The sequence below is a fragment of the Felis catus genome, chromosome D4 (genome assembly GCF_018350175.1).
Source record: "Felis catus isolate Fca126 chromosome D4, F.catus_Fca126_mat1.0, whole genome shotgun sequence".
Taxonomy (NCBI): Eukaryota; Metazoa; Chordata; class Mammalia; order Carnivora; family Felidae; genus Felis; species Felis catus.
This window is the reverse complement of record NC_058380.1, coordinates 40216819-40244686: the sequence shown is the minus strand read 5'-3', so window position 1 is coordinate 40244686 and position 27868 is coordinate 40216819. Positions and strand designations below refer to the sequence as shown.

Here is a 27868-nt window from a genome sequence, read left to right as displayed (position 1 = left end):
AGGGGATTGTTACTTGCTCTCTGTTGTTGTGACTTTGGTTATTTTATTACCCTACTCGTAGTAATATTTTGTACCCTCCACCAGATGTGCTTTGGTTTGTTCCTTTGAGTAGTCCTATCTTTTTTCCAGCTTTCTCATTTTCTTCCTAGTAGATTCAGTCTCTTTTCCACCCAGGCTTTGGTGTTCAAAGTCCTTTGGCTTCTACACTTCTTTGTTTGAGAGACATGGGACATATGGATCCTCCTACTTCTCTGCCATGTTGGCCCTCTCCAGAAAGCAACAGTAATCTTAATGATACTATAGTGATAATTTCATGTAAATATCCTCAGGTACTTTGAAATTTTTAATTTAACTCACCCCCTGTCCTCCCTCTCATCTCTTGCGACTTCTTCAGTTGATTACATTCACTTTCCTCCTGTCCGGCTCCAGCTCCAGGGGCTCCATCGTGGTCACCTGGCACCTGCTGCCATTGCTTGTACCCAACCCCACGTGCGGGCACACAGGAGCGCAGTCACATGCGGCCGAAGGCGGGGCACTGAAGGCGTGCAGCTGTGAGAAGGTGCCAACACTGTTGCTCCAGCTCTTCTGGAAGCGCCCCTCCGGTTTTTGTTGAATCTAATGGGAGTCCTCTGTGCTTTCTGGATTTTGATGTCTCTGTCTTTTCCCAGCTTAGGAAAGTTTTCCGCTATGATTTACTGACATAACCCTTCTACCCCTATTTCTCTCTCTTCCTCTTCTGGGACCCCTATGATTCTGATGTTGTTCCTTTTTAATGAGTCACTGATTTCTCTGATTCTTAAATAGTGCTCTTTTGTCTTAATCTCCCTCCTTTTTTCCTGCTTTGTTATTCTCTGTAAGTTTGTCCTCTATATCACTGATTCTCTGTTCTGCCTTATCCATCCTTGCTGCTGCAGCATCCATTCATGATTGCAGCTCAGTTATAGCATTTTTAAATTTCATCTGGACTAGTTTTTACTTCTTTTATCTCTGCAGAAAGGTATTCTAATCTATTTTCAACTCCAGCTAGTATTCTTATTTTCGTGATTCTAAATTCTGGTTCAGACATCTTGCTTGTATCTGTGTTGGTTAAGTCCCTGGCTGTCGTTTCTTCGTGCTCTTTTTTTGGGGTGAATTCCTTCCTTTTGTCATTTTGAAGGGAGAAAAGGAATTAATGAGGTAGAAAAATTAAAATTAAAAAATTAAAATTAAAAAAATATTAAAAGTAAAAAATTAAAAAAACACACACACAAAAATCAAATAAATGATGCTAGATCCTAGGTGTGTTTTTGCTGGGTGTTGAAAGTGGCTTGATATATTAGAGAAAAAAGGGGAAAGAAGAAAAAAAAGAAAGGAAATCATTTGAAAATTTGAAAAAACGAATACACTGAAGTAGACTAAAATGAAATGATGGAAGTAAACTAGAATTTGAAAAAATTTACACAAAAGTAAAAAATTAGTGGAAAAAAATTAAAGAAAAATATTTTTAATAAAAATGAAAAATAAAAATGAGTTTTTCTCTTTCTGTAGTCAAGAAAAAGAAAAGAAATGAAAAAGAGAAAAAAGAAAAAAAGGAAATCATTTGAAAATTTGAAAAATGAATACACTGAAGTAGACTGAAATAAAATGATGGAAGTAAAATAGAATTTGAAAAAAATTACACGAAAGTAAAAAATATAGTAGAAAAAAATTAAAGAAAAATATTTTTAATAAAAATTAAAAATAAAAATGAATTTTTTCTTTCTGTATTCATGAGAGAGAAATGAAAAAGAGAAAAAAAAAGAAAAAAAAAGAAAGAAAGAAAAATGCATAGATGGACCAGCTAACAGACTGAAATATGACTGAAATTACTTCGTTTTCCCCTAAAAGTCAGACTATGAAGCGCTTTATAGTCCATAAACTAAGCAGGCGGTGAGACTTCTGTTCTTGAAGAGCGAGGTTGGCCCAGTTGGGCGGGACTTAGTGTAACGGCTCCATTCTCCACTAGATAGCGCTGCTAGCCTAATGGGGTGGATTGTTGTGGCGCTTGTAGGTGCATATGCACATGCGTGGAAGCGGTGAAAATGGCGTCACCCAGCTACCCAGTCTCTAGTATTGGAACTCTGTTCTCCCCGATCAGCAATCGTGCACCTGTCCTTTGTCTTCAGCTTTCATCCACTCACTGCTTTTACACTGTCCGTGACCAAGCCCCAGGTAATACCTCTGTCCCGAGTTTTTTCTCAGATGTGGCTGTTTTCCTGGCCCCTTACTTTTGAGGGACTGTGCCGTCCCTGTGCCGTCCCTCTGCGGAGGGTCTTACCAAGCAATGGCCCAGTGCCGGCCCCATCCAGGAACGTTCGCAGGACCATGCTGCTGCCAATGCCTAGAGACTGCGGCCAGGTGCCAGCCCACTCCAGAACAAGTTCTCGAGATAGTGTGGCAGCAGTGTTTCAGGGATTATGGAAAATCACAACACACATCTGGCACCAGTCTTCACCCTTACTGACTTTGTCCCAGCACCAGCGAATGTGCCTGTTCTCTGGAATCTGCTGGGCCCCAGTTGTCTCACAGCCTCTACTAAATGTCCTTCCAGCAGTGGAACCGCTTGTCCCTGTGTGGCCGGACAAACTCCCGGACCCCATTCTGCTCCTGGGGATTCGCCCCTGCCAGCAGAGCACCGCCAGGTATTGAGCTGCAAGACTGTGAGCTCCCCCTGTTTACAGTCTTAATGGAATTTAAACTCTCTCCTTTCTCCTTTCTCATTTCTATCTCCTTTCCCCCTTTTTAGTTCAATCCCTGTGGCTGTTTCCAATTTTCCACTTTCTCTCCAGCTGCTTTTGGGGAGGGGTGCTTTTCCTGTATTCTCCCCACTGTCTCCATCCTCTCTCCGTACGCAAAAGCACCTCCCTGCCCTCCACAGCTTCTCTCTCCCCAAGTTCACCTCTCCATGCCGCGTACCTGCTGGATTCTGTGGTTCATGTTGTGCAGATTGTTATGTTAATCCTCAGATCAGTTTTCTAGGTGTGCAGGATGGTTTAGCTGGTTGGTCTGGCTGTATTTCATGGACGCAAGACACACAAAAAACTTCCATGCTGTTCTGCCATCTTGGCTCCCTCTCCATGTATACATACTTTTAAGGAATCCAATCAATCAGTGAATCAATTAATCAATAAGTAAACAGGAAAGGTAACTCCACAGTGGAGAAACCTGACATCACCTCATGGCTTCGGCCACATTTAACATACCAATAATGTGATAAATCGACATCATGTATCTACTGATATGATGCACTGAGAAAGACACGATATCACCTATATAGTGTTCCATCAAAAGTGAAGACACACAAATTGAAGGGAAATCTACAAAATGCATGGCTTGTTCACTTAAAAAATGTCAATGTCATGGAAAATAAAGGCTGAGGAACTGTTTCAGATTAAAGGAAACTAAAGAGACGTAACATCTGAATGCAGCGAATGATCCTGGATTCTGAAAAAAGTGGCTATGTAGGACATTACTGGGACAATACAGTCTATAACATATTGTACAAGCATAAAATTTCCTGATTTGATCATTGTACTGTGGTTATATAACAGAATGCCCTTGTTCTGAGGAAACACACAGTGAAGCACTTAGTAGTAAAGAGTCATGATGTACACAGTTTACTCAAGTTGTTCAGAAAATATGTATGTGTGTTGGGAGAGAGACAGACAAAAAGATAGAAAGAGAGAGAAAGATAAGGTAAATGTGACCAAATGTTGATTGGTAAATCCATGTGATGGTAGAGAAGAATTCTTTGTAGTGTTCTTGCAAGTTTTCTGTACATGAGAAGTTATGTCAAATAGTTTAAAAGTTAAAATAAAGAGGGGAACCTGGCTGGTTCAGTCAGTAGAGCATAGATCTGACCCTTGATCTCGGGGTCATGAGTTTGAGCCCCACATTGGGTATAGAGGTTACTTAAAAAAAAAGTTAAAGAAGCAATAAAGCCCTTAAGTTATTGTCATGAGGACTAAATTAACCCCTAAAAAGATTTTAGTATAGGGCCTGGCATAGAAGGGAAAACTTAATTCATTGTTAATATTATGAAACTAATATGAGTGTAATATTAGCATACTAACATTTGATCAATATCAATTGATAATTACTTCAAAGCCTAAATATCAACATATATCAAAATATTTGCTATCAATATTATATTAATATTTGATCAATATATTATATTTACTATATTGACAATAGCATTGCTACATTAATATTAATTACTAATATTCATACTAATATCAGTATGCTAATAATTATTGCAGTAAATAACTTTATTAAAATAGCAATAATAATTATTATATTGTGGCTTGCTTTTTTCAGTTAAAGTATATTATAAGTAGCTTGGTTTTTAATGATGTGTGATATTTTATTGTTTGTATATACCACAATTTAAATTTTTTCTGGTTTTGAGTGATTGTTTTTCTTTTTCTTTTTTATTCTTTTATAAATAAGATCTTGTTTATAAATTTATAAAATGATTTATAAGAATTATGAATTTCTGTCTCCTTTCCTGATTGTGTAAGACTGTGTCCTTGAAGTAATATTGCAAAGTCAAAGGGACAGACATTTTAAAACCTTTAGCTGCCAACTGGCTTTCCAGAAAGACTTTCCCCAATTTCTTTTGCTAGCAGGATGTGAATGTGTCTGCCTTATCTCTCCCCACCAACATTGCATGTTATCAATTATTCTACTGTTGAGAAAGGGCTAATTTTTAGGAATTAGACTGTGTGGTAGAACTTTGTTATATTTCTGCATTGTACTTTTGTTTATTGCTTGACATTTTTCTAAGAATTACAAAAGAAAAACAGTGAAATAATTCTTTAAGAAAAAAAGAGATGATTTAGTTGGCCAAAGTAATAAAGGCACCAGTGTAGGTTGTATGGTTTCCATGTACACAAGGAAAATCATGCTGTCACCCAGGGAATTTATTTTTATTGGGTGGCTAGACCTGAGATAGATTTCCCTTGAGGAAAACTGGTTTTGGGCATCAGGCAGACCTGGGTTCAAGTCTTTGTTCTTTCATCTCCTTGCTTCTAACCTTGGACAAGTTATTGAAGCCTTTTTTTTTCTACTGGCAAATGAGAATAAAAGTGCTTTCCTTTTGGTGTTGTTAGGAGGCTTAACTGAGGTAATGCTGGAAGAGTGCTTGGTAACTTACTATGTACTTTATAAATATTAGTTTTAAAAATTCATCATGCAATTAACTATGTTGTCAATTATGATCTTTTTAAAAATTTTTTTTAATGTTTATTTATTTTTGAGACGGAGAGAGAGCATGAATGGGGGAGGGTCAGAGAGAGGGAGACACAGAATCTGAAACAGGCTCCAGGCTCTGAGCTGTCAGCACAGAGCCCGACGCGGGGCTCAAACTCACGGACCGCGAGATCATGAGCTGAGCCGAAGTCGGATGCTTAACCGACTGAGCCACCTAGGCGCCCCAGTTATGATCTTATAATAAATAGAATAATGGGTATTGTATGCTTATGCAGTGCCCTTTTATCTAAGTCAGGAGGAGAATATTGACAAAGAGCAATCCATAGAAAGCAAATTATCTGGGAGGCTAAAAGTTGTCCTGGGTTTAGGATCTATGACTCCAGTGACTCTAGCTTGGTAATGAACTGAACCAAGGGTCTGCATGTCAAGTGACCACATCCTAAATGTTTGATTACATTCCTACACTTTCCCAGAAGGCCACCAAAGAACAGCTTCCTGCTAATTAGATGTGGAGCTAAGACTTTTAGATAGGAGAGCCTTCATTTGGTTTGATTCTGAAAGTAACAAAACCAAGTTTTGTTTGTATATAAAAATGCTGTAAAATGGTGTTTAGATTAGTGAGAAATCAGACATGTTTGAAAAGATGTGGCCATTTCAAGTTTCTTTAAATCAGTTTTGCCTTGGGGGCAGATTGAAAAAAATATGTAATATATACTGCCACCAAAAGACCTTTTAACAGGGCAGTCCTCTACTTTTGAGTGGATGTAAAGGAAATAACATTTCCCCCAGTGGTAGGTGGTTATCATTGTAAAAACAGATCATTAGTTGTAAAAATGCTGTTAATTTAAGGTTTAAAGGAATGGGCATTGAAAAATTAAGTTTTTCCCCCTTATTTATCTCTCCAGGAAATAGTCATCATAAAATACATTCCCTTGCCTCTTGATAGTTAGCAGATGCTACTATATCTGCACAAAACAGAGCCCAAGACGTCTAAGCCTATGTGGCAGAATCTGCCATAAATCTCTAAAGTTATTTACTTGGCCAAGACTTAAGTTACACATTGAAATTAAGTCTAATCTTAAAAGAAGTAATCCATATATTAATATTTAGGCTTACTAATGAATAACTTGAAAACATGGGCTACAAATTCCTACTATAGAGTGGTAAGACAATGTGCTAAAATTATGCATTGATGCATAGAAATAGAGCTTGGATGGAAGAAAGAAGAAATTCCAACCCTATTTGTTTGTTTGTTTTAAGTTTATTTATTTATTTTGAGAGAGCAAGAAAAAAGTGCATGTGGAGAAGGGGCAGATAGAGGGAGAGAGAGAATCCCAAGCCGGCTCCACGCTTTCAGGGCAGAGTCCGACGTGGGGCTTGAACTCATGAACCTGTGAGATCATGACCTGTGCCAAGATCAAGAGTCAAACGCTTAACCAACTGAGCCACTCAGGTGCCCCCAGCCATCTTTGGATTTACCTTTTCTCTAAATTCCCTTTTCAATCTGTGGAGTGTAGGGGCCATTAATTTACATTGAAGATAACTTTTTAATGCCGAGATAAACTCGGTGATGCCTGAGAATAACAATATGAAGGGCCTTCCTTTGCAGGAGTCTATGAAAAGGGATGGGGAGTTTTTTCAGCTTGTGCAGTAAAATTGTTTTTTTCTCACCCTTTAGCTGTCCGGGAACGCTTTATTGTGGCAGTAGTTTGGGGAGTGTTTGGAAGCACCGTAGGTCACATTTTCAAAGCCTGCTTTATCTTTGAATTTTTTTGATGATCAAATGGTCCAGTCTGTGACTGTCGTGGTTTATGATTACTCTTGCTAAAGCTAAATTGTTGCTGGTATTTCATAACTTGCTTAGGCAAAAGTCCAATGTGGTGTTGAGTTGCCATTCCCTCGCCATCTACGGGCACTCCACTTAGAGACTGAGGGATTTCCCCCTTCCTATTCTCTTATTTTGTTCTATCATTCTGTTATAAAAACAGCTCCAACGCATCAACATTTGGCCAATTTGTGATCTTCTCTTTTCATCATGATGGGGTGGCTTAATCCAGGATTCCCTAGTCAAGTTTAAGAAGATGGTTTCAAAAGAAAAATGATCTCACTCTCCATTCTAGCCCACAAACCCTGCCCCTTTTCCCTAATTCCACATAGTTTTCATTGTAATAAAGTGACAAATATGATCTGAATTTTTTCAAATGTAAAAGTTGGAAACTCACACTTCAAGTGTCTGAGATTTCTTGGGAAGAGTCAAGAAAGCTCCTTGTTAGCCCAAGGTGTTGACGTATTTTTAAAGTATTTGCTTATTAATTAATATTAATATTCTCTCATATTTATGAATATTCACAGTCTTCCTAACAACCATGCTGTTCACCTATGTTAAAGATGCTTCTAATTACTTGGTTCAGTCACTTTAATTTATTGGTGCTTCTGTGAATATAGAAATAACAGAACTTGTTTTCATGATTTAAATCTCTCTTTTAGCTACTCCCAAATTAAAACTAAGATCCTTGTCTGCTTAAAACCAGATCACTTTACTCAGCAAAGAGAATTAAAATTTTACATCTGTATGCCATTTTTAACTGATTCCTTAAATTAAAAGTTAGCATGCCATTTATTTCAAGCAGAAATGGAAATATCAGGCATCATTTCACCATCCATGTAAGAAATGATTCAAGTCGTGGGGAAAACCCATCAAATTGTGCAGAAAAATATAAAGTTATCAGTAAATCACAAAACAACCATTCGACATCTGATCTTAGGAAATGATGACAAAATGTGTCTTTCCTTTTTTTAATTTAAAAACTCGGGGATGCCTGGCTGGCCCAGTTGATGGGGCGTGCGACTCTTGATACTGGGTTGTGAGTTTGAGCCTCATGTTGGGTGTAGAGATTACTTAAAAATAAAATCTTCAAGAATGAATGAATAAATAATAAAAACTCACTCGGTTCTCATAAGGTATTTAGTATCAGTTTGTTGTGTTGAAGACAGCTTCCAATCCTTTTGTGGGTTACATAAGCTGACCTCTTAGTTCTGTCCCAGCAGATAATTTTCTAACCTAAATCAGACCATGCTTACTTTTAATGAATGCAAAGACAAAATGGATGTCTGACTTTTTTATCCTTGAAAGGTTAACTTACTTCCAGAAACTTAGCTTCTCTTAAGTTACTTTCAGGTTTAGTGAGAATAAATTTTAGAGAAAAGATGATCTTGACTTTTTTTTTTAATTCTTTTTTTTAAATTTTAAGTTTATTTATTTTTGAGAGAGAGACAGAGAGACAGAGAGAGTGAGCAGGGGAGGGGCAGAGAGAGAGAGGGAGAGACAGAATCCCAAGCAGGCTCCACACTGTCAGCATGGAGCCTGATGCAGGTCTCGAACTCATGCATCGTGAGATCATGACCTGAGCTGAAACCAAGAGTCGGAGGCCTGACCGACCGAACCACCCAGGCGCCCCTGGTCTTGACTTTTTTGAAGGAAAAAATGCCAGGGAAATCATAACATTATGAATCATGGGGTTATAAAATACTCAGATTGAAAGTTAATTTGGAGATTATTTAGATTCAGTGCTTCCATTCTGCTCCATGGAAAGCACACCAGACAGGAAGTTAGAAACATCTATGTTTCAATCCTAGTCCAGCGAGTTGGACTTGTGGTCATGGATCAACCACATAACTTCTTTATGTCAGTGTCTTCATCTGTAGAATCTGAAGGATAATGCCTTTACTATTTGCCTCAGAGTTGTGAGAATTAAATAAAACTCTGCATGTAAATGCGGAATCATGAACTGTGACACTATTTGTGCAAACGTAATAAATATATGCCTGGGGCACCTGGGTGGCTCCATCCATTAAGCGTCCAACTCTTGATTTTGACTCAGGTCATGATTTCCTGGTCTGTGAGATTGAACCCTGTGTCGGACTTGCCACTGACAGCATGGAGCCTGCTTGGGATTCTCCCTCTGCCCCTCTCTCTCTCTCTCTCTCTCTCTCTCTCTCTGCCCACCCCCTACTGCACACACATGTACTATCTCTCTCTTGCAAAGGAAATAAACATTAAAAAAGAAAGCAAAACAAATAGGGGCACCCGAGTGTCTCAGTTGGTTAAGTGTCCAACTTTGGCTGAAGTCATGATCTCATGGTTCATGAGTTTGAGCCCCACATCGGCCTCTGCTGTCGGTGTGGAGCCTGCTTTGGATCCTCTGCCTCCCTCTCTATCTGCCCCTCTCCTACTAGTGTGCACACTCGCTCTCTCTCTCTCTCTCTCTCTCTCTCTCTCCAAAATAAATAAAAACATGTTTAAAAACCCCAAATACATGCCCAATGCTCTTTGAGGAGAAAGTATAAGCCCTACATTCTATAGTTTGGTTTTTGGCTTTTATAAGCCCTATTTTCTTCAATTCAGTCTTGGGCTAATATAATCATGGCTAAAGCCAGACTATTGTTCCAGGATTTGTTACACAAGAGGATTGAGAATGTCTCCAAGACATTTGCTTAGATCAGTAATTCTCAAACTTTTTGGTTTCAGAGTTGCTTCACACTCTCAAAAGATTACTGAAGACTCTAAAAAGCTTTTGTTTACTTGAGTTACATTTTTCTGTCTATAGAGTATTAGAAATTGAAACCGAGAAATGTTAAACTATTTATTAATTTATTTCAAAGGAGCAACAATACATGTATACGTGTTAAAATAAATATGTTGATGAAAAATAACCATTGTTTTGAAAACAAAAAATAATTTTAAAAGTGGTGTTGTTTTGGGGCGCCTGGGTGGCGCAGTCGGTTAAGCGTCCGACTTCAGCCTGGTCACGATCTTGCGGTCCATGGGTTCGAGCCCCGTGTCGGGCTCTGGGCTGATGGCTCAGAGCCTGGAGCCTGTTTCCGATTCTGTGTCTCCCTCTCTCTCTGCCCCTCCCCCGTTCATGCTCTGTCTCTCTCTATCCCCAAAATAAATAAACATTGAAAAAAAAATTTAAAAAAAAAAGTGGTGTTGTTTTACATTTTTGCAAATCTCTTTAATGTCTGACTAAATGGAAAACAGCTGGATTTTCACATCTGCTTCTGCATTCAGTCTCTTGAAATCCCACGCATCATGCAGCCTCTGAAAGACTACCTTCTATACTCAGGAGAGGATATGAATAAATAAGAGAAAAAAATATTAATATTATTATAAAAATAATTTTGACCTCCTGGAGCCCCTGAAATGGTCTTGGGGCCCCCAGGTATTCCTGATTACTTTGAGGACTGCTAGCTTAGAAGATACTGAAAACATACACTGTATCCTGTGTTGTGATCCTACCCTGTACCTGATAGGATGAGGTACATCCTCTCAGAATGACAACTGAATCTGATTTAGCAATCATAAAAATCTAGGCTGTTGTTTAAAGACTTGATGAGTTAACGATAATCTCCTATGAACTTAACAATCATTCTTTTTGAAAAAAATGTGCTTGGGGCGCCTGGGTGGCGCAGTCAGTTGAGTGTCCGACTTCAGCCAGGTCACGATCTCGTGGTCTGTGAGTTCGAGCCCGCGTCAGGCTCTGGGCTGATGGCTCAGAGCCTGGAGCCTGTTTCCGATTCTGTGTCTCCCTCTCTCTGCCCCTCCCCCATTCATGCTCTGTTTCTCTCTGTCCCAAAAATAAATAAACGTTGAAAAAAAAAATTAAAAAAAAAAAGAAAAAAATGTGCTATAATTGAGATACAACATTGTGTGAGTTTAAGGTGTACAACCAGTTGATTTGATATGTATTGTGACATGATTACCACCATAGTGTTAGGTAACAAACACTTAACAATTATTACAGCTAAACATCCTAATTTGTTTTCAGGGGAACTGAGTTTTCTGTACTTCCCTTGTATAGGAAGGAATTAAAGTATCTTTTTATAGTCAAAAAAGAAACAGGGCTCCTCCTCTGACTTGCTTCTCTACTGGCTTGTTTGTATGAGGGGTGCCTAGATTACAAACTTATTTCTTTAGACAACTTAAGAAGAACAATTTAGTTTGGCACAAGTGTAAAATGGTATTATTATTGCAGGGGAGACCCAGGAAGGTAAGAAATTCGTCTTACAGTTGCCTGATGGGAAAATTGCAAACAGAACCCAATCTTTTGACTCCTTAGTAAGGCTTTTATCACAACTCATTTTCGACCCCTGGTCATATGCTCCCATAGGGACCTGAATGTCTCCTTCATAATACTTATCATGCTCTAATTTCTATTTCCTTGTCTGCCAGCCACCAGAAGGTCAGTTTCATGAAGACAGGGTTCGCATCTGCCTTGTTTGTTACTGTATTCCTGATACATTGCAGACGCTAAATAATTCTTTATGGTGTGAATGGCATTGTAATGAATCTGCAGAATTAGAGCAGGCTAGGTTTGGCCGGACTTGGAAGTTACTGTTAGTGTTTGGAATCGCGCTTCAAAATGGTGTAGCTAAAATATACACTTCTTTATGACCCAGCAATCTCACACTTGAAATACACCCAAGAGAAATTAGTCTATGGGCGCACCCAAAGACGTGTATCGGAACATTCAAAGCAACTTTATTCATAATGGCCCCAACCTGGAAACAACTCACATGTCCATCAACAGAGAAATAGACAAATAGATAACTGATTATTCACACAGTATTATATTTCACAGTAATGAAAAAAGAGAAATTGTTGGTGCATGAAAAACATGAATAAATATCACAGAACTTACGTTGAGGAAAATAGGCCAGATACAAGATAGCGTATACTATACGATTCCATGTCTACAAGAGCAAGCAAAACCCATCTATAGTGCGGAGGCCAGAATCGGGGTCATCGCTGAGTGGCTGAGGAGGGTGTTGTCTTGGCAGGGAAATGAAGGAACTTTGGGACGCTGAAAATGTTTTACACCTTGATCTGAGTGGTAGTTACGCGAGTGTATACGAGTGTAAATTCGTCAAGCTCTACACGGAAGATTTATGTACTTTATGCTCTTTACTGTGTACATATTTTACCTCAAAATATGTTTTTAAGATATTCTAAAGCAAGTACTTTTTCTAGAAAACATTGGGAATCTGCCTTGTGGAGGAAAATTTACTACCCTCCTTTTTCTAAGTGTCTTGTTTTCTACATAGATGATAGGATTAATATTGATAGTTACCATTTATGGCAGATTTCTTCTGCTGTACTTAGCATGTGAGTGCTTTACATGCATTAGCTAATCTGATGGCATTTGCTCATCACTTCAGAGGTTACAGAGGACTTTTTGAGCACATTGTTCCGTTCGCCATCCATGTCAACTCCTGGAGGTGTCTAAAGTGTTCATCCTCATTTTGTACACCAGGTAATTGACGTTCTAAAAGATGAGGCCACTTCTCCAAGGTCACAATACTCATAAATGCCAAAGTTGTCCTGCTATCAGTAACTCGGTACATGGCTAAGCTACTCTGTTGTTCTTTCATTTCCACCATTAGTTCTGGAACCTTGGGCGTATCCCTGGGTTTTGAAATTCTCTTCTGTAAAATGAATACCACCACCAGTTCATTTCTGTCATCCCTTGAAACTCTGTGAATACACTCTGTGACTAGAAGCCTCAGAGATAGCCTCTTGCTACAGAAGCATAGCTGAAAGTCATTGCTTTTTTCTGTCTGTGAGATGGACAGAATAATGTCAAAACTACAGTGTTTGACGTGATCAAACAAGTTAATGTCTATGAAATAGCTTTGGAACCGGAAGAAGCCTTTAGAACATTATATTGTGTGTATTGTTTGCAATATTCACTTAGAGTAATTAATGCTTATCTGAAGTCAGCCACATTGGGGTAAGTTAGAACATTCACATCTTTTTTTCTCTTCACGTGCTAAGTTAAAAGTGATGCCCATTGGATGCTGCTGTTTATGCATTTAAAATCCTAAGTAAGTGTCACTATAAGAACCCAGGTTATAATACACTTGATACAATACACTTTCTATTAAAGATGGTGAAGAACGGGATGCCTGGGTGTCTCAGTTGGTTAAGTGTTCGACTCTTGGTTTTGGCTCAGGTCAGGATCTCATGGTTTGTGGGTTCAGGCCCCACATCAGGATTCTCTCTCTCCCTTTCTCCCTGGCTCTCCCCTGCTTGTGTGCACATGCATTCTCTTTCTCTTAATATAAATAAATAAACTTAAAAAAAAAGCGGTGAAGAATCAATTCTAGAGATGTCACTGTTTAATAAGATGAAAACACTTGACAAATACCCCTTGGTTCTAAGGTGCTTTTGGAGAAGTTGAGCTAGATAACAGATCAGTGGAAGGGCATGGGCCAGATAGCTGATAAATTCCTACTCCATTCACTATGGCAATGAGCTCTGGTTTTGCTGATGTGTGGCTGGTCAGACGTTTCATGAAAAGAGTGCCTTAAAGAATAAATCTAGGTTTTGGGGCGCCTTGCTGGCTCATTCGGTTAAGCGTCCGACTTCCTCCGCTCAGGTCGTGATCTCACGGTTGGTGAGTTCGAGCCCCTGTCAGGCTCTCTGCTGTCAGTACAGAATAAACTTCAGATCCTCTGTACCCCCCTCTCTCTGCCCCTCCTCCTGTCTCTCTCTTTCTCAAAATAAATAAATCAAAACAAAAAAATAATAAATTTAGGTTTTGAGGTTTTCTGAGATGGAGTTTCTGGGATCCATTCAGATCTTTTTGATCCCTGGTAATCATCATTGTGCAGACGTAGGTGCCATTTGTAGCATTTGAAGATGATAAAGTATCAAGAGTGTGTTTTAGGTTCAAACAATTTCCGGATGTTGTGTAGCTTAAATGTCCCACCACCTCAAAGTCCAAGAATTCTAAAAAGACTTGCATTCCCATCCCTCATAAATAAGTGATTAAAAATTTTATCATACAAATAAATGACAAAAACTTATTTTTCATCCATGATTAGAAACTATTGTTAGTACTTGTCCCAGGCATCCAGTGCCTCCATCAACAACACTGATGCTAAAATGCTCTGGAGGGACCACAGTAAGAGACACAGAAGATGTCAGGAAATTCTCTGTCATTTTTCAGTGATAACATTTGTCAGAGGAGGATATTAGAGGATAGGGAAATACTGAACTGGATGCCTTTATCACTGGCTGTTAAAACCCAAGGGAACAAGATAAAAGTACTCAGAGGCTGATAAGTAGGCTGCAAGAAACAAAAAGGGTGCCTGCTGGAGCCTGGGGCAGAATGTGAGAGTGACAGCACATTTACCAGGACTGAGAAGAGTGGGCAGCCCCCCCTTGGATTATCAAAGAAACATTCCCAAGGGTGGTTGATGGCGGCCACACATACTGGGCGTTTGTAGTATGTGATCAGGGATTGGAGGGGACAACTGAGGGCCTGCCATATCATACCAAAATCACAACAATGAGCCAGAGACAAGGACTCCTTTCGGTTTGGAGTGATCAACTGAATGCAAATCCAAGATTTGTTTAAACTGTCCAGTGGCTTTCCAATGCCTACAGCACAAAACCCATGCTCCTTGACAAGACATTAAAGACTCTCGGAACTGTAAGCATTGCTTCCTACCTCGGCTTGAGCTCCAATTACCCTTGGCCTCATGCGTAAGCTGCCAGTGACACCCAACTTTGTGTAGTTTTCTACTTGCAGCAAATGACTCTCATCTCTATGCCTTTGGTCTTGCAGAGACTTCTTGTTAAAATGATGGCTACCTCTTTCTATATCTGCCTTTTCCTTTTCATCCTTTTAGAGTCAGCCCTGGAATTAGGTCCTCTGAGACTGCTTTTCTGAATGTTCTTCTTGCACATCCTGGTTCAGAGCACGTCCTTGATTCTCCGGTAGTATCTTGGATACGTATACTATCGTTTTACCTGCCATCTTTTAATAATTATTATTATTTTTACATTTGTAGTCCCTCTTTTAGATTCTAAGCTTCTTGAGAGTAAGGACTGTATTTTGGGGGAGAGACTTCTCCATGAGTGTCTTGTGTTTCTGCATGTCTCATGAGCAAAGGTATTGAGTGTCTTTATTTTGTACTACCCTTTCAAGGTTGTTTGAGCAAATACCTTGCAAGGTAGACATAGCATCTCCTTCCAGAGCAGAAGGTAGAATTTTTTTTTTGTCCAGTATAATAAAGATATTGTCTTCTTCCAGGACAAAGGGCAGGCAGGTTTACTGCCCATAATAAAATATTCAGGTTCCCTAAACTGAAGGTTCCTCTTTTATAATATAGATCACTATAGATGCAAGTACCCATATGACCTTCTTTACATCGTCTTGTGGGAGCTGAATTTCAGGGAAGCAGTAAAAATGTTCATACACTGGCTATAGCTACTGTTATGAGTAATAAACTATCCTTTGTCTCAGACCCATGAGTGTTATGACTTCTACCAATATCCATGAAATTGTGGTAGGCTAACTTGTTAGTTGTCAAGGAGGATAGTATCCCAGATCTTCATAATTCTTTACATGTATTATACTCATTGTTATACTTCCAGCACTGAGATAATGCCCAATATATGTAAGTGCTTAGTAAGTGTTGAATGAATGAATGAACTGACCTCATGCTAGAGAAAAAAAGCAAAACAGGGTAGCACAAGGTGATCATTCCACTCAGATAGTATCTTTGTAACTGCATGCTTTCTGCTCAGCCACCTCCATTAAGTCTACAATGGACTTCCAACATGGTGCCCAGAATCTGTTGGTTTCCTAACTACATTTTTGTTAATGTGAGGAGAGAGGGTCAGACCCTTCTGTGACATTGTTTTGGAGCATGTTTCCAAGTCATCATTGTCATCAATGCCATTTCGTACATGCTTACTGGGGCAAGATACAGTGATAAGTTTCATATAATTGAAGCTACATAATTTGTATAATCCCTTTGAATTCTCGGCCTTAAAAGTAGACAATATCAAAAGCAATGTGTATTAAATATGCTCTGCAAGCCAGAGAATTGTACAGTGCAGGGATTCAACTAAGCAAAGACCATGCCGAAATACTTGTAGCCTCTTGTGAACGAGGCTTGATGTGTGTAATTTATGTTGGATATCCTGGAAGGGCTTTCTGAAATTGTGTAGTCTTACCTCATTCCCACATAGTATGGAAAATTTAGTCAAGAAGGTGAAAGAAAATGCATAGGGGCAAGTGCTCGTAGCTAAGGAACCAGAGAAATTGTTGGTAGAAAAGCTAACTTGTAATTTTTTTTCAATGTATGTTTGTATGTTTGTTTGTTTGTTTATTTATGAGAGAGAGAGAGAGAGAGAGACAGAAAATCCCTAGCAGGTTCCGCACTGTCAGTGCAGAGCCTGGTGCCGTGCTCGATCCTATGAGCCACCCTGGTGCCCCAGAAAAGCTAACTTATAATTTTTTTGTGTCTTACATAAAGCCAAGTTTATTTTGTGTGCTTGAATATCACATTTGCTCTTAAATATTACAGGCTATCAAGTTACTACTTCATGTACGAAATTTTTGAGGAGTGTGTTGACCTTAGAGAAGACCTCCAAAAGATTCCTAGACGTGGGGCAGTGTTGCCAATTATTGAGAAAACAATTAATTTTAGAAAAATTTTAATTAAGTGCTCTTAGTTCTAAGATTCAGAAGTAGTAAGAGATAATTTGAAACTTTGAACCAAAGGAAACTTTAAGAAAAACAACTTTTCATTATATCCTTTGCCCCCATCTCAAACGATTTGGTTGGGTGAGTTGATTGTAAGCAGGTTGGGAACCTGTAATTGTACTTGTCAGTAAAGATGTGAGGTTTTTTCCCCCTAAACAATAATAAAGAATGGTCATTGCATGATTAACCATTCTTCAAATTATGCCAGATCCTTAGTGATTTTAGGCTTGTGGGTTAAGAGTTCCTAGTGGATTTTCGTTGTTGTTTTTTTTCCCAACGTTTTTTTTTTGTTTTTTTTTTTTTTGTTTTTTTTTTTGTTTGTTTGTTTGTTTTTGGGACAGAGAGAGACAGAGCATGAACGGGAGAGGGGCAGAGAGAGAGGGAGACACAGAATCGGAAGCAGGCTCCAGGCTCCGAGCCATCCCCAGAGCCTGACGCGGGGCTCGAACTCACGGACCGAGAGATCGTGACCTGGCTGAAGTCGGACGCTTAACCGACTGCGCCACCCAGGCGCCCCTGGATTTTCGTTTTTATTTACTTTAATGCTTTATTTATTCTTCAGAGAGACAGAGCATGAGCTGGGGAGTGGCAGAGAGAAGGAGACACAGAATCCAAAGCAGTATCCAAGCTCTGAGGTGTCAGCACAGAGCTCAATGCGGGGCTCGAACCCACGAGCCATGAGATCATGACCTGAGCTGAAATCAGACGCTTAACTAACTGAGCCACCAGTAGGTTTTTTTTTTTTTTTTCAATCTGTGAAGAGTTATTCTTTTTTTAAAAAATCATCTTAAGTCATTTTTGAGTATACAGTTCAGTAGTGCTAAGTATATTCACATTGTTGTGAAACAGATCTTCAGAACTTTTTCTTCTTACATATGTGAATCTCTTTCCCCACTAGATAGCAACTCATCTCTTCCTCCTTCCTCCAGTCCTTGGCAACTACTTTTCTACTATGTGCTTTTATGAATGTGACTTCTTTGGTTAACCTCGTATAAGTAGAATGATACAGTATTTGTCTTTTTGTGACTGGCTTATTTAACTTAGCATAACATCCTCAATTTCATTTATGTTGTAGCCTGTGACGGGATTTCCTTCCTTTTTAAGGGTGAATAATAGTCCATTGTATGCATACAGCGCATTTTGTTTACCCATTCATCTGTTGTTGAACATTTTGGCCGTTTCCACCTTCTGGGAACTGTGATAGGAAATATGCGTGTGCAGATATAGTTTCAAGACCCTGCTTTCAATTCTTTTGGATATATATACCTTGAAGTGGGATTCCTGGATCGTATGTTAATACTATGTTTAGTTTTCATGAGGAAATTCCATACTGTTTTCTATAGTGGCTGCACCGTTTTCTGATTCCCACTGACAGTGCATGAGGGTCTCAGTTTCTCCATGCGCAATTCTTTTTTTTTTTTTTTTAATTTTTTTTTCAACGTTTTTTATTTATTTTTGGGACAGAGAGAAACAGAGCATGAACGGGGGAGGGGCAGAGAGAGAGGGAGACACAGCATCGGAAACAGGCTCCAGGCTCCGAGCCATCAGCCCAGGGCCTGACGCGGGGCTCGAACTCACGGACCGCGAGATCGTGGCCTGGCTGAAGTCGGACGCTTAACCGACTGCGCTACCCAGGCGCCCCTCCATGCGCAATTCTTAACGACTGTCTTTCCTCCTTGAGAGATTCTCTGAGGATTGTGATCAGAGGTACCATTGCTTTTTTTTTTTTTAACCTTTGAGTTAAAAAAAACACATTAGACTTTATTTTTTAGGTTCACAGTAAAATTGAATGGAAGGATACAGAGATTTCCCTCATACCCCCTACCTCCATATAGGTATAGCCTCCCCATTATCAATATCTCCCACCAGAGTGTTGCATTTGTTAAAACTGATGAACCTATATCGGCACATCAGTATCACCAGAGTCTATGGTCTATATTAAATTTTAGTTTTAGAGTTGTACATTCTGAGTATTGGACAAATTCATAAAGATATGTATTTACCGTTAAAGTTTCATACAGTGTGGTTTTAATGCTCTAAAAATTCTCTGTGCTACATCTATTCATTTCTCCCTACCCCCAACTTCTGATCTTTTACTGTCTTTATATTTCTAGAATGTCATATAGCTTGTATTAGTATAGTATGTAGCCTTCTCAGAATGGCTTCTTTGGCTTAGTAATATGTACTTAAATTTCCTCCATGTCTTTTCCTGGCTTGATATCTCACCTCTTTTTTAAGCCCTAGAGATCTTAGAGCAGTTATAGACAATATTCTATTATAATCATCGAACTTGCTAAGAGACCAGAACTTAATTATTCCAAACCTCCAAAAGGAAGGATAATTATGTAACATAGTAGAGGTGTTAATTATCACTACAATGGCAATCATATTGCAGTATATAAATGCATCAAATCAACATGCTGTGCACCTTAAATTTACACAGTGTTTCATGGCAAATATATTCAATTAAAAAACAACTTCCAGGGGCTCCCTACTGCTTCAAAGACCGAACTAGACCTCTCTCATGGTGCCTGCCTGTCCTGCCCACCTGCTTCCCCATCCTCTCCCTGTGTTCCCATTTGGAAAAATGTCCCCTCACTCCACATTGTCCCGATGTGTCAACATCTAAAACTCCCACTTCTTCCCCAGTCGCCCTAGGATTTTTCTGCTAAAACTGATATGGAAAATTACTCTCTTCCTTTTGAATTCCAAGCCGTAGGAATGCAGGCCTGGGCCGCTGGCTGGCTTCTTTCTCATGAAAAAGCCTGCACAACTACACGGATCAGGGTGAGCATTTCATAATATGTACATAAATGTTGAATCACTGTCTTGTACACCTGAAACTAATATTACATGTCCACTCTGCTTCGGCTAAAACAAATAAATAAATAGAAAAAGAAAAAGCGTGTATGAACCAGGAGAAAAGAAGGTTAATATACAGAGTGAAGCAAACCAGAGCTGGTCAACGGAAGGAGACAGAACTGATATGGTTTGAGCCCCTGGATCCACTCAAGGTATTAGAGTTGTCAGGATTAAATGAGTTAATAACTGCTTATATGTCAACGTGTACAGAAGGGGGTACATGTTCAATAATTGTTAGCTGTCTTTAATCACATCCCATTATACAGTATTTCCCTATATTGCATTGTAAGATTTTTGAGAGCAGGCACTAGGTCTTACCCATCTCTGTCCCCCCCATGATCTGCACAGAACCTAGCTTATACTAAGGTTCAGTAATCCTTGGTGCAGATAATTTAATCGACAGCTCATTCTGATTCATCTGAGACACATTCAGTGTGTGACTTCAGCCTCATCTTTCTAAAAAGTCTGGGATTTTGTTAGATTTGCGCCATTTACTTCTACGATGTGAGAAGCATCTTTTGCCTGTGGGTTTGTTGGTACTTTCAGAGCACAGACAGTATTCTGACTTGGGCTAGGTTGCGTGAGTTTTGTTTTGTTTTGTTTTGTTTTAATGTAACAACTCTTTTTATTTTGATTCTTTATGATGCAAAATTCATCATCTTTTGAGAGAGTTGGAATTAGGAGGGTTTTTTTCAGAGTCAATAAGAGAAGACTCCCAACTCCTTATGTTATGCTTGGAAAGAGAAGATTGTTCCTGGTGCTAAGCTCTGAAGGACCAAATCACTCCCAAATCTCACAAAGATAGCTGAAAAGCAACACATCTTAAAATTAAATTGCTTATGTTGCCTTTGGTGCATTTTCCATTTTCCTATAAAAGTTGGACATAACAAGGATTCCTGATGATCTTTTCATGTTTTTAACGTGTGTGAGAAAATCCTAATCTCGGTTGACTTTAATGCTAACATTTGAAGCCGTGTTCAAGTTAATTATTAACGAGAAAAATGCATTGCCTATTTGATTTTCAGTCGTGAGGCCACAGTGGAATGGAATGAGTCAGTTTATTCTGATCTCCTGCAGGAATTTGGTAGGCAAATGTGATGGATTCAGTAAAGCACGTGGTTTGAGTACCGGCGTTCATAAAATGAAAGGACCGAGATCATTAATTCTTTCAGATCTCCAGTGGGACTGTGGGCTCCAGACATAAAATAAAGTGCTGGGAGAAGGATTCCTTTGTTAACAGGTGGATTACTTAGTATGTGCTCGGGAAAGTCTGTCCCTTCAGTGTCTCTCCCCTTGGGGTCACCCTCTTCCAGCACCCTCATTCAGAAGATCTTTAATAGATATTTTATAAGGAGACTCATATCTTTGACAAATAATACGGTTATTTTCTTCCTTGCCAATCCTCATGCCTTATTTTTCATTCTTGACTTACTGTATTGGTTAGGATTTCCTACCCAGTGTTGGATGGTGGGGAACGTAGCAGGCATTTTTGTCCTGCTCCTTCTCTAGTGGTTACAAAATTTTTACCACGAGGCATAAGATTTCTGTAGATGTCTTTGATCCTGTGAAAAGACTTCCATTCTATTCCTAGTTGGCTAATTATGGCTTTGGTTGTTGTTTGTTTTTTAGTGAATGAGCGTTGAATTTTACCCCACTCTTCCGCATTTATTAAGACAATAGTGTGGTCTTTTCCTTTAATGTTATGAAACTACTAGATGTGTTCATTTTGAACCATCCTTGCAACGCTGAAAGGAACCATATTGGTTATAGTATCTTTCAAAAGACATAGCTAGGCTAAATTCGTAAAATATGTTATTTAGGATTTTGTACTTACTCTTTTAAATGTTTATTTATTTTTGAGAGAGGGAGAGAGAGACAGAGCGTGAACGGGGGAGGGAGACACAGAATCGGAAGCAGGCTCCCGGCTCTGAACTGTCAGCACAGAGCCTGATGCGGGGCTTGAACTCCCAGACCGCGAGATCATGGCCTGAGCTGAAGTCAGCTGCTTAACCGACTGAGCCACCCAGGCGCCCCAGGCACTTATATTTAAGAATGATATCGGTCTACGTTTTTCTGATTTCGCGGCTCTCCTGCTCTTCTTGCCTCGCTGAGGGGTTATTTCATTCCCCTTTTCAGTTTTGAACCCTGAGCTCAGCAAGCTGCTGCCTCAAACGCCCTTGCTGGGTGGTGTTTCTGTTCTCTCCTGCTGTACAAGGTATTTTATTTTGCTTTGATTTTGTTTATGTTTTTGGTTTTAGGTTGATCTGTTTAAAGCGTGACCCTTCCACCCCTGGACTAAAAGTCTCGTTGCAGCTCTGCTCCCCATGGTCAGCGAGTTTTATAGACTCAGGGGAAAACCATTGTCCCAGGCAAGGTGCTTGGTGCCGTCGGGCAATGCTTAATAGCCAGACTCCTAATTCTCTTATGTGAGTTGTTGGTGCGGATGTGTGCATTCTTCTCAGAGAATGCTATGTTCTAAACAGTCCAGCCAAAATTATACATGGTACAGTCCAAAAGGGTGTGCTAGTCTCCAACACGAGCTCATCTCCAAGGCACTTTATGTTTTTCACGTCACTCCAGCCCTCAGGTTAGAAATACAATGAATTCTTTAAAATGCATTTTGTTTCAGCACAACAGCACATGCTTTTAGGAGAAGAGTTCTTTGTTGTTCCTTTGCCTGTTCTTTTTAAACCTTTGGCTTTGCGTTTCAACACGTTTGAAGAGTACTTCATTAAAGTTGATAATGGTATTATTTTAACAGCCCCTATCCATTTGTGGGAGATTTGAGAGAAAGAGTGACTTATATGTATAAACAGGCACTTCAGATTTCAAGATATTTTGGCTAGCCTAACTCTATCTCTGTCTATTCTACAAGAAGTTCAGCATAAAGTTAGGCCAAGCGTCATCCGTATACTACTTAATCCTAAAGAAAATTGCATTTCCTGCAGACGTTTTGAAATGCGTTTCCATCTAAGTTTGCTTGTTAGTTTTTGCTTAGAATGCTGCAGGTATTTTCTCCCCGTCGGAGTGATGTAAAGCGTTGATTTCTGTTTCTAGACTAATCCGTAAACTTTATTTAGCCCAGACATTAGGAGAAGCATATGCACGCAACTACCTACTGCCGTTCCTGTACCAAAGGGATTTCGTGTCTCAATGAATAGTGTTTAGGATCATCTTCATTTCTTTGCAGTTAAGATATTCACAAGCTGGTACATTTTTTTAAGTTCAATCTGAGAACCAAATTGTCTATCACACCGTGTTTCCTAACCGTCATCGTTAATAAGGCATTTTATCTTGCCCTTTCAGGATTAGTACACGAGTCATACATTGTCACTATATTTTGTTTACTGATGGTGTTTAGCAAACACTGTTTACTTATATAGAGCTTAGTGTTTCTTCAAGAAGCTTCACCCATTTATTATCAGAGCAAATGGGATGAATCAAGAGACTTTTGAAGATTTTCAATTTCTAGTGACTTCAAACAAGGATATACGTATCCATAAAGTCTATGTAAAAGAAAAGAATTGTTTTTCCGTCTTTTGCATTTTTTCCTTCCACTCTTTCCTTCCTCGTGGAGTTTTCTTTCCTTCCTTTTCAATTTCCTTCTCTCTTCTTATTGTTCCCAAGGAAGGAGGCACTGTGTGGTGACCTTGTTAAGGGGAACCACAATCTAGGTTGGGCTGGATTTATAGGGCCATGTGCTTTTGGCTAAAGTTTAGAATATCCAGACATGCCTCAACATAAACATTACCCCCAAAGTGAGATACTACTTCAACGTCTCTATTTATGGTCAATTTAAAAGTTAGGACAGATGGTATGCCATTACTTTTTTTTTTTTTCTGGTGGAGATGAAATACAGGAGCGCACTTTATTATGCAGTTGTTAGGGAACAAATTTCCACCCACCCACGGAACCCTGGCAGCTGTCATGAGACGAATTTCTGAGGGACATTTCTTGACCTGGGATACAGCTGAATCGGTGGGGTCATGAACTCTCCGTAAATGAGATGAGGTTAATGGAATTTTGGTGAATCTTGAAAAAGAATCAAACACGTGAAAAGCCTTGTAGGCTGATGAACTAAGGTGGTGCTTCAGAACTGAAGCTCCTCTTTTTCTTTAAAGGCTGTGGCAAAAGTTAAAGGCCCCCCCACCCCACCCCATTCCCCTGCCTCCTCCTTTCTGAATGCTGAGCGTCTTGTCTGACTTTGAATAAAAACCTTTCCGAAGGATTTGTTTGAAGAAAAGGGGTTCAGGAAAAAGCAAAAAGTGTCTGAAGAGTTTGAAGGGCCGGGGAGAAAAAGTGTAGGAGGTTGCATGTGGTGGGTGTTAGCATATGTGCGTGTGTCAATATGCGTGGGGGTGGGTCTTAGCGTGTGTGTGTGTGTGACATGTGTAAGTAGGCACACACACCTGTGTGAGGGTGTGTGAATATGTGTGCATGGACGTGAATGTGTCGGTGTGTGTGGGCAGCCTGGGTGCGCCCGGGTGAGGTGTGTTTTGGGCGACGGGGTACATGTCGTGTGTGTGTGTGTGTGTGTGTGTGTGTGTGTGTGTCCGTGCGTGTGCTGCATGTGTGTGAGCGGGTGTGCCTGTGTGCTGCGGGCGGGAGAGGCGGCTTGGGCTCAGCCAGTGGCGGAGCAGTTAGTACAGAACTAATAGTGGAAGGGGACGCTGGGGAGAGGGTAGGCAGAGGAGCAAGCGACCTGATTCACAAAAGCGCAGTTTTGTCCCCGCGGGGCCCCGACCAGCAGAAGGGACTGGAGAGCCGTGGCTCTCCGCCAGGGAGGTCGGGCTCCCCGCAGGCACGGCAGGCATCCTTTATCATGCCCTTCGCAGGGGGAGTCCTGAGGCTGGGCAGTCGGGAAGTTTCCGTAGCAGCAGCAGCAGCAGCAGCCTTGGAGAGGACCAGCAAGGACGGTGGAGTGAGTATGTGAACTTCAAGTCTCTATTTTCCTGTGGGGTGGGTTCATGGATTTTTAGCACAAAGAAAGCTCAAACTCAGCTGACCTGAAAGACTGGAATTTCAGCTCTTTCCTTTCCTGGGTTGTTGTCCTCCGTCCCCCGCCCCCCACCCCCAAAACCCTTTAAACCAGAGATTACCAGGTCAGTGACTCTTACCGCCCGCCGGGATTCGGGTTGGAGGGTTTCTAGCTTTTTAGCTTGGAAAGGAAAACCACTACCTGTAAGTATGTGCTTTATGTACTTCCTCTCATCCTGACTGTGAATGTTCTGGTAGCAGAATGCCCCAGAGGTTGTTTGCGTGGTGGCAATCCCTTCCAGTAACCATGCGAGAAGTATGCAGAGTCGGCTTGCAAAAGTTTAATTCTCATGGAAACTCAGAAGGTGGCAGTTTGCACTGTTACAAAGCCATATGCTCAAGATGGGACTCTCTATATTATGTAACATGGTTTATAACTCTCTTCTGAATCCATCCCAATGGCACTCACCAATGAAATCACCATTTTAAATTTTGTAATCCAGCCCCACCCCCCCATCAGAATGTTTCTTCTCAGCTAAATGAAATGGCAAAGGGAAATGATGAAAAAATTAACACTGCAGATAATATCCTCATGGTATAAAGAGATAGAAATTTGCATGAGATGATTTTTGGATACCTTGCTTTAGTTTAGTTATAGTTGCATATATATTTTTAAAAGCATGGTTTCTATTTTTATGAGGATGAGAGGGAGTGTTGGAGAGGCAAAGAAATCATATTGTTCCGAAGTTTTGGACTGATTTTTAAGTTCTTTCTGCTCATTACCCAGATTTGGTCCAGAGACTTTCGTGCTATAGTGAATAGCTTCTTGTAGTTTTCATCTGGGTCACAGAAATAACTTTCCAGGCACTTAATTTTCCTTTCTGCTTTTTTTTTTTTTTTTTAACTCTTGTGCTCAGTCTTGTTGCCTGGTGTGAATTACAAAGCTTCAAAAGAGCATTTCCGGGGCTGGTTGGAGTTTATGGCCTGGGAATCTTGCTGGAGAGATTAACCTCTTCAGGGCTGCTTCAAAGACCAGACCTAGTGACCCAAATGCTCCTAGGGTTTCTGCTCTGGAAAACTGACACCACCATTCCTAGCTTTAGTTAAAGCTTGAAGAATTGCTTCCCAGTCCCCTGCCTATACTTGGTAAACGCGCCTTCAGTCCGATTCTAGGAAAATGTTAACCACCTTTGCTCTTTCTCTCTGCCAGGGATTCTCAGAGCTCAGAGTGCCACTTGGGTGCTTGCTGAAAGGCAGGTGCCTGGGCCACGCCCCCAGAGGATTTTCGGCCTGGGGAGGGGCTGGGAATTCACCTGGGTGATTCTGCAGTAGGTGAGATCATGCTTGGAGAAGCGCTGGTCTGTGTTGTCCTTGGCAATTAAATTCTTGCCACGTACTTGGTTAATATTAAACCTCATAGCTAAATACTAAACTTGAGTTTCAGCTGATGTTGAATGTAAGCTAGATGCAACATGGCTTTGCATGCTTGGCCGGTAAACCAGGGCTTTTAACCAGCCTTCCCACCACCGTCATCTTTGTTTCCTTGCTCCTCTTTCCATCCTTGCCTTTCCGTTCCCGTGAGTGAGGAAGGGAGTTGGGCAAAGGCGCCTGCATGCCATGTTCCCCACCTCCATGTGTTGGGATGTGTGGTCTGACCTGACCCCACATGGCCAAGCAGTGTTTGTCTTAGAAACTTTCAACCCAGTGCTGTTTTTTAATAATTATTCTTCTTCTTCTTCTTCTTCTTCTTCTTCTTCTTCTTCTTCTTCTTCTTCTTCTTTAAATTTTTTTTTTCAACGTTTATTTATTTTTGGGACAGAGAGAGACAGAGCATGAACGGGGGAGGGGCAGAGAGAGAGACACAGAATCGGAAACAGGCTCCAGGCTCTGAGCCATCAGCCCAGAGCCTGACGCGGGGCTCGAACTCACGGGCCACGAGATCGTGACCTGGCTGAAGTCGGACGCTTAACCGACTGCGCCACCCAGGCGCCCCTTCTTCTTTTTTTTTTAATGTTTATTTATTTTTTAGAGAGAGGGAGAATCCACATGTGAGAGGGGGAAGGGCAGAGAGACAGGGAGACCGTAGATCTGAAGCGGGCTTTGTGCTGACAGCAGAGAGCCCAACATGGGCTCGAACCCACAAACCTGATCATGACCTGAGCCAAGGTCGGACTGAGCCACCCAGGCGCCCCTCTTCTTAATTCTTTACCAGCCTCCCAGGATGCTCTGCTTCTGGGGATGGGCTAAACTGACTCAAGCTGAACTGAGCTGGGTTATTTCTTGGGACTGGTCAGGAGCAGTCTAATTCCTGGAAACTGAGTTTAGATTAGACCAACCAACAGGGATTGGGAGAAACAGGAAGCGATTCCTCATTCATGCGGAAGTCCTCATTTGACAACATCTGAAAGTGAGAACTCAGCCCCATCCTCTTCCCCAGCGACATTTTATGCCATTGTATGTTTGTAGTAGAAAGGAAATAGGATGTGGCCATCAGCATCCCTTCCTTTTTTCCTCCCCTCTCACTCCAAATGTTTGCGGGTGCCTGCTTAGTGTCAGGTGCCCTGCTACTTTCCAGGGACTCCAAAAAGGTCAATGCATGAACAGAGCCCTTGTCCTCATGGTGATTCGAGTGTTAGCTGTTGCTAGCCAGTCTTGGATGAGCCGTCTAATCTCTCTAACCTTCACTCCCTCCATCAATATAACGAAAGCGTTGAACTAAATGGATTTGAGTATCTTCCCAGCTCTGATATTCTGACATTCGTGGATATGTCGCTGCCTTCTAAACACAGGTAAGGGAGGAATGACATTTGCTTTGGAAATAGGCCCAAAGATTTGGCTCACTGCTTCTCTTAAAACTCTACAAAAATGTCTTGTAAGTTTTCTTTCTCTCATAAGAAACCAAGACCGCCGGTGTAGTATGTTAGACGAATTTTACCTTTTCGGAGCGTTCAGCCCGTTCCTCACAATGGGGTCCTGTAACGCTCCAGAGAGGCTGTTTCCCTGGCCAGGTTACATAGGACAGCAGCCTCTTATCTTGTCTGAATCTGGTGTTGCTACCCTTTGGAGAGCTGGGTGGTCTGAACAGGGCTTGCCCGCTTCCATACTTGCACAGCTAGTAACCTGACCCTTTCATTCAAGTGATTTAATAGCTTTTGTGGTACCAGGCGAGAGAGGCTCAAACAGAGACCTTTGAGGGGCTGGGGGGAAAAAAAAAACAACAACTCCCTAATGAAATCTGC

At 40.6% G+C, this 27868-nt stretch overlaps 1 protein-coding gene across 7 annotated transcripts in view; it reads left to right on the top strand.

Annotated features, from left to right (window-relative positions):
• The window catches only part of FREM1 (FRAS1 related extracellular matrix 1), a 313656-nt gene that overhangs the window by 120930 nt on the left and 164858 nt on the right, over positions 1 to 27868 (top strand). Inside the window, exon 1 of one of the 7 annotated variants that reach the window (XM_019815979.3) lies at positions 24131 to 24573. The exons of 3 other annotated variants lie outside the window; for them this stretch is intronic. The gene's annotated coding sequence lies outside the window, so the exon portion shown is untranslated. Of the gene's footprint in view, positions 1 to 24130; positions 24578 to 24620; positions 24834 to 26824; positions 27419 to 27868 lie in introns of those variants that run through there. 3 more of the 7 variants (XM_019815975.3, XM_019815982.2, XM_019815981.3) reach the window with 3 other exon arrangements.